Source organism: Manis javanica, chromosome 6 (genome assembly GCF_040802235.1).
Source record: "Manis javanica isolate MJ-LG chromosome 6, MJ_LKY, whole genome shotgun sequence".
NCBI classification, from domain to species: Eukaryota; Metazoa; Chordata; class Mammalia; order Pholidota; family Manidae; genus Manis; species Manis javanica.
The window spans coordinates 83,572,256-83,579,948 of record NC_133161.1 but is presented as its reverse complement, the minus strand read 5'-3'; the positions used below and the strand labels follow the sequence as shown (position 1 = coordinate 83,579,948).

General features: G+C 38.0%; 1 long non-coding RNA gene across 1 annotated transcript; it reads right to left on the bottom strand.

Annotated features, from left to right (window-relative positions):
- Window positions 1-3,064: 3,064 nt before the first annotated feature.
- LOC140850097 (uncharacterized) lies at window positions 3,065-6,706 on the bottom strand. Its single transcript, XR_012132849.1, has 3 exons — window positions 5,818-6,706; window positions 4,255-4,349; window positions 3,065-3,549 (listed from the first exon to the last, which is right to left on the bottom strand). It is a non-coding gene; the product is annotated as an uncharacterized lncRNA (long non-coding RNA).
- Between the last annotated feature and the right edge of the window lie 987 nt (window positions 6,707-7,693).

The following is a 7,693-nucleotide window of genomic DNA, read 5'->3' as shown; positions in this document are numbered from 1 at the left end:
CAGCACATTTGCTACATTCTCCAAGTAATGAAGAGGAGTCAGTTACAAGACCACAAGAAATGCATAAATAAGGAGCTTTTTTACTATTTCTCCAGTGCTCTGATCTCATTCAACCTGAGAACTATTAAGACCTCTGGTTTCCCAAAGGCACACTGTTGAGTATTACTCAACAGAAAAGTGCATGTTCACATGGTTGTGCAGAATGGGTTAGCACATGGGCTCTGCCCACTGCTGGTTGTATAACTTGAGAAATGTCCCTAATTTCTCTGTGTCTCAGTTGTTTTCATTAGTAAAGTATAAGTATTTTTTAAAGGACTTTGGAAACAATTTTTTGTTTCTATTTGAAGATTTAAAAAAATTTTCCAGCTTTATTAAAGTATCCCTGATAAATAAAAATTATGTTTTAAGAAATGCAATGTAATGCTTTGAAACATATACATTGGGACCTGATTACCATAATCAAGCTAATTACAGTATTTATCACCACACAGTTACCTTTTTTATTGTTGTTTGGTGATGACAACACTTAACATCAACTCTATTAGCCAATTTCAAGTATACAGTGGAGGATTACTAACTACAGTCACCCTGTTGTTGAGATCTCAAGAAGTTATTCATTCTGCATAAGTGACATGTTATACCATTTGACCAATCTCTCCCATTTCCCTCACCTACTAACCTACATGTGAAATCTAAAAATGTAAGACAAAACATATATTGTAAGTATGCCTTAAGCGTACTCTCAACCATACTTCTCCAATAAGCAGCATCTGCCAACCCAAAACTGGCTCACTAGTACTCTTGTGCAAAGCACTCATATTTCTCTTATGAACTATATTATAAAGATGTGCTCCCTACCAACTAGCCTTTGGTAGCAAACCAACAAACAAAGTAACTTTAAAGCTTTAAGGGTAAGGTCAGTATTTAATTCCTCTCCATAACTCTCACATGCAACTCCCAGCACTTAAAACTGCTAACACCATGTATGTAGTAAATATTTATCTTACATTCAAAATAATTCTTGGTGATAAGATTAGCAACTTTTACTAATTTGTGGTAGATGAAGCTTTGATATTTAGGATCCTGTAAAATATCAATGAAGAGTCTGTTGGCTTGACCAATGTGGCATTACAGCTGAATCAAGAAAACTGTTGAAGGGGATTGAGCTTCCCATGTGAGTAAAATAATCTTGAATTGATGTACTTTATAAACCAGGCATGACATGACTTGTGGACTCCCTGAAATATCATTATAGCACTTAGTGTAATCCCATTTTTGTATTGAGTAGCATCATTGTGCAACTTGGCCTGGAAAAATTTAATTTTAGAATATCTAATGTATGCTTATGGAGAAAATATTGGACGAATCAACATTGCCAACTAAGCTTTTCTTCTGTCCTCTAAACTGATAAAAAGAAACATTTATTTTTGTTTCCAGAAACTGAAAGTACTTGGAATGGCAAATTAGCCACAATTAATGAACTGAACAAAATTAAAAAATTTTGCAACCTTCTTTTATTTAAGGAAAAGCTATACTAGGAGAAATGTTTCTATAGATGGCATGTTTAATGGACAAGGCTTTAAAGAAATGTCTCTTCTGCATTTAAAAAGGCATCTTTATTTGCAATGATTATTTCCAATTGGAATAAGATGTAGAAATGGAATTGTTCTTTCCTTTAATGATGCCAGTACATATGGTGTCAAATAAATTGTATTTTGCTTAATGAATTGAAATTATCAAGGCATTTTGACATTATGCAGTCTTTGCTAGCTTATGTTCAAACTTTGATCCAACTACCATTTCAGTACTTCAGAAATAGAAACCAGGTTTTAATTTACAAATTAATTTCATGTCAGCATTACTCTGATTATTTTAATTCTGAATAAATGTATTTTGCTAAAAGCTTAGGGAAAATAAAGATAATGGTTAATACCTATCTATTTATATAAATACAAAACTCCTCAATGTCATTTTATGAGTCAGAGTTGGATTCCTCTACGTCTGAGCTCTCCAATATTGTTTATACCAACAAACTTGGTCCTTGGTGTCTTTTTTGCTTTCCTTTGTATTCCTTTGCTTCGAATATGCTTCTCTATAAATCATCATTCTTGATGTAGAGACAACTATTGTGATATCCAACCAGTTCTGTGCAGATGCAAGCTTCAAACATTACTAATCTCTGCCCCAGTCTTTCAATGCCCTGTGCTCTTGGATACGTGCCAGTGAGTCTAATAGACAGCCTCGTCAACTAGCAACTATTAAAGAGCTAAAACTCCATATAGAAATTGATTCAGAGCAATAGCTCATGTTCACATTAATATTTTTAGTAGTAGTGTGGTAGGTGTTTTGAGTCACCACAGGCCTTACAATTCTTAAATTGCTCTACACATTTCCTTTTCAAGATTGAGTCAATGAATTCCTTTTGAAATGTTAGAATTTTCCTATTCTCACTCTTAGTCATCATTACTGGAGGTTATTTTACCATCCCCATCTTGCCTTTTATAACTCCAGGATACTACATAGGTAATGTGTCATGAAACCAAAATACACTTCTATGTCGCAAAAATGGAAAAAGTCTATTAACTATATTACTGAAAATGAAATGTACAGCTCACAAAATAATTGTTAACACTAGGACAAAATCTGAAACTTTGATTCCTAGCATATCCTGGTGGTGCCAATTTGACCATTTAAAAAAATTAATCATGTTACTAATTTTTGAACATTGAAGGACAGGCTGGATTATGTTTCTAAAATACATCTTTCAAATATTTTTGTTTCATCACCCAAAATATAAAGCAAAACAAAAACCCAGGTAAACCAAAAAAAAAAAAAAAAGCTGTATGCCTTGATTTTTGCACTTACTATTTAAGTTATCCAATAATTTAATACAAAATAGTTTGCACATTCTTAACATCAGAACAATTCTTTCCCTATGGATTTCATTGATACCAGAGATTTATGTATCGATTCCTGGTATTTTTTAAAGAGATTAAATGACAGCAGATACGAGTGTGTTGAGACTTTTATTCCAAAATGCAAACTTGTTTTCCCCACTCTAGGACAAATAAATGGCTAACAGGTGAGACAGAGTAAAAGGAATGGGTTCCAGACATAAAATACCTATGTCTACAAAGACTGGAGCAGATGGTATACTTCAGAATTATCCAGATAATAAGGAACGTGCTGTTTTATGTGGATCCTTAAAACCCGGTCTTAAAATCCTTAACAAGCTGAACACACTTCTTCTATCATTAGATTGTAAAATAATTAGACCTCTTTGATACGGTAAAGGTTAAGTTCTTAAGCAATGTTGGTACTTTCTAACAAAATTGTGAGCTGAGTTGTAAGTTAGCTGAGATGTAAATTAAAATTGATAAAAATATAATAGAGGGTCCCAAATCAAAAAACAGTTGTCAGCGTTTCTTTCTTGCCTCCAGGACTCTGGATTTTCCCCCAGCTTCTCCTTATTGCTTCTGTTGCTGCTCTATAGGCTCCATCTATTAAGGTCCACTTAACACTGTAGTGCTTGTTGGTTTATGAAAAAGCCTGCCAATGAAAGGCTTCCAATAAGTTATTTTTCCACTTAAAACATAAGATAATTTGTAGAGCCATCAAAATCCAAATGTTTTTCAACTCTTACATGTGTGTTTGTACATATATTTAATGGGTAATATATCCTACAAGAGAAACTGTGTGTCTTGTCAAGGAGTCAATGGTGCCTCTTGAAAAACTGTTAAGAAAACATTCACGAAAAAGTTTGGAAGACAGGTTAACTACTTAATAACTAACTTCTCTTTAGGTCCACTTTAATCATGCTCAGTTGACTCACAATAGGTGTCCCAGAGGTAAACAAGCTACTGGGGGAAGACATTGATCTCAATTGTTATTTGGGTAGAAAAGTAAGTTGTTCTTTACAACTCCTGAATTGATTTTCTGAAATAATATATGAGGAATGTTTTTATCCTAAACTATGTAATTGCTGTGTTTTTAATTAGGGAGGAATACAGAAGAATGCATTCCTAAAACTGAATAAATAAATATTATTACTAGGAGTGGAAGCTTTGTATAATGGCAAGAATACTGACCTAGGAATCAGGACTTCTGAGCTCTAATACTCACTGTCACCAACAAAGTTACTCTCCTGAGCAAATATCAGTTCTCTGGGTCTCACTTTCCTAAATTTTAAAATGAGGTCTTTGGACTTAATCTATTCTATAGTACTGTCAAATTCTACAGTTATTTTTTACCTACCTCAATGCAATTATATGTACATCCTCAAGTATGCTTCCATTGTTTCCCTCCAGACCAGCTGTTTTTTCTTGAGTTTCCTGAAGACAGTTTACAGACTTTAGGAAGAAAAGGAAGGTAAGAAACTTGTTTTATAATAGGTAGATAATGTAAAATAGATAAATGCAGATTAGAATTCAGAGATTTTATCATGAATTATTAACTCTAATTTCATTAAATTCTCAGACTTCTTGTTCATTAAAATTTAAATGTTTTGAAAATACATTTATTAATTGAGAGATAATTTGCTGAGTGCACAAGTAATGAGCAGAGTCCTGTGTCAGTCCAATACACAATTTGATAATAGATTTGAAGCCTTTTAGAGCTGCTAGGAATTTCGTAACTCTTTTTTGCAAACAGCTAAAAAGAATTATAGAAGATGAATGACTTGTCTTTTCTTTTACAGTTTTATTGAGGTAAACTATACTTACAATAAACTACTCATTTATAGAGTACAATTTTATGTTTTGACATATGTGGGACCTCTGAACACCTCACCAAATCAAGATTATTGTCATATTCTTTACTCCCAAAAGCTTCTGTGTCTCTTGGTAACCTCTCCCTACCTTCCTTCTTCATCCCAAGGAAACAACTGACCTGTTTTCTGGTTCTGTGTTTAAACTGCATTTTCTATAATTTTATACAAATGTAAAGATATAGTATATGTCCTTTTTTTGTCTGGCTTTATTCAATCAGCATATTTATTTTGAGATTCACCCATAGTACTACTATTGGGAGACAATCCTCTAACCATCTTTCATGGTTCATATATGCCCTGTGATCATAGTCATTGACTGCCTTTGTTCTGGATTGTCTTTGCAGGGGTGTTTTGCAGGGGTGTTTTGCAGGGGTGTTTGTATAGAGAAGAGACTTGGAAAATGGAATGTCTCCTTCCAGAGCAAAGGGTAAGTTTGTTTACTGTCCAGTATGATGTAAAATGTCTACCGACAGGGCAAAGGTTAAGCAGACTTACTGCCTCAAATAAAATATTTATATCCCTAAGTTTGAATGAAGCCCATGTCCTGTAACACAATGTATTGCATGTGTCCTCTTTATTTTGCCCTGTTGGAATTGGGGCTCAGAAACCCTTGCTACTCAGCTTACTGCAATGTGTGTAAGAAAGTCCCTTGCTTATGAACCAGGACACTCATATCTTCTGCCAGCAACCACAAAATTATGCTGGGCTAACTTGTTAGCTGTCAAACAGAGTAAAATCTCAGATCCTTCACAGTTCTTGACAGTTCATTCTTTCTTATTACTGACTTTTAACCCATTTTATGGGTATACCTCACTTTGTTAAGCCATTCATCACTTAATGGATATTTAGCTATTCCTAATTTTTGGCAATTACAAGGAAAAAAAAAGGTATATGAACATTCTTGTACAAGAATTTGTGTATATTATATTTTCATTTCTCTTTGGTATGCCTAGGAATAGAAAGGCTGGAACAGAAAGAGGTATATGGCTAATTTTTTAAGAAACTGCTGCACAGTTTTACAAGGTGGTTATATCATTTTACATTCTCACCAACATATCTTGATGGTAGTCTTTGTGGTAATATCTTGTAGCATTTATTTCCATACTTTCTGTCTCTTGACAAATGGAAGCTCTTAGGGTGGTTGTGTTTCTGGAGGTGATACGGTTCATAGGTTGCTCTCCTCTGCGGAACTGGGCTGTCAACTGGACTCCACAGCTCAGCGGTACTGTGAGCTGCGCTCTGAGCCTGCTCCAGGTCTCTGTTCAGGCTCCCTGGTTGTGTGGGGCCAGGACTTTGCTAAGAAGCTGGGCAGGGCTGTGGCCTGGCTCCCCGCCCAGCGGCTCGTAAGCTGCACGTGCTCTGCGGCTGCCCGGGTCTCTGGCCAAACGTCGAGGATGGGCAGCATTGGAAGTTGAGTTTGCCTCCCTGCCGAGGCAGGCAGTAGAATTCCCCTGTGTGGCCCATTGCCTGGCGACCCGCACCAGGCAGAACAGGCAACAGAGCCCCTGGCTAGCCAGGACCACCACTGCCAGGCTGGGAGCTCGAGGCGCCTGGTTAAGTGGGAAGGAGGCTGGCCGGCGTGTCTGCGTGCAGACTGCCGCAAGCCTCCCACCCTCGGTCTCTCTGGGTCCTGGCGGGGGAGCCTGCATATGCCCGCAGTCCGGGGAGCGGCCTCCCGGAAGCGTCCTGCCGCGGGGAAAGCTGTCTGCCAGGCTCGGGAGCTCCTCTTCTGCTCTAGGAAACTGTAGGCCCCGCGGGGCCTCGGAGGCTGGGCCGTGCCTGCCTGGGGAGGAGCAGTGTGCTCAGCAGGAGAAGGGTGCTCAGCCCCTTCTAGCCTTCTGAGTGACCCTTCTCCGTGGTCGGGGTGTGTGTGGGCTTGGGGGTGCTCCGGCCTCACCCCGAGGTTCAGGGGTTTTCAGTGGCTTCCAGATGCTAGTTCACCTTGTGAGCTGGATTGCGGCCGGCCACCTGGATCGCCATTAGATGACGTCATCTCCGGGTAGGTGTCTGGCGCCGCCGGCACGTCCCTGGGACCCAGGTGCGGCCTCCGGAAAGCTGTGCTGGTGACAGCGGGTCTACAGGGGCCTGAAGGAAATGACGTACTGACACACGAAACAACATGGGTGCATTTCCGAAACGTTGTGCTAAGTCAAAGAGGCCAGACACAAAAGACTATATCCTGTGTTCTTCCACTCATGAAATTCTAGAAAAGGCAAAGCTGTCATAGAGCGCAGATCACTGTTGCCTGCGTCTGACACTGAGGAAGGGAATTCAAAGGGGCCCGAGGGAACTTACTAACTTACTGAGGTGATGTAAATCTTTTAGAATATATTATGATCATGCTTACAAAACCACACACAATTCCCTAAACTCACTGAACTTTATACTTAAAATGGGTTAATTATGTTGTATGTAATATATACCTTAGTAAATCTGGGGAGAAAGAAAGAAAAATTGGGAGGCTTAGGACCTTAACTAAACTGAATGATGTGGCGTGTCCAATTCTTGATAATTAAGTCCTTCTAAGGTACTGAAAGGTCTGACAGGGAAAATGATTTTATAGTAAGCTACTAACAGGGCTAACCAAGGCAGAAGTCCTTTCCCACCTGTTTGGTTTGCCAGAGTTACACAACCATAAAGGATAGTGAGAAGACCTCTGCTGAGCAGAATCTATGTGATTTCCTCTAATTGGAAGGACCCATTCGGCATTCAGAAAACTTAGGTACATAATAATCTAATAAACATTAACTTTTAGCTTAATAGCCATTAGTTACAAGAAATGAATAGAGGAATGGCAGTTGAATGAGCCAATAAATAGCATCTAACAAATGTTGCCTTGCTTTTTTCTTATTGATTTGTTGTTCTTTATATATCATGATAAATACTTTTATCAGTTGCAATACTTGTAGCATTTATCTCCATATT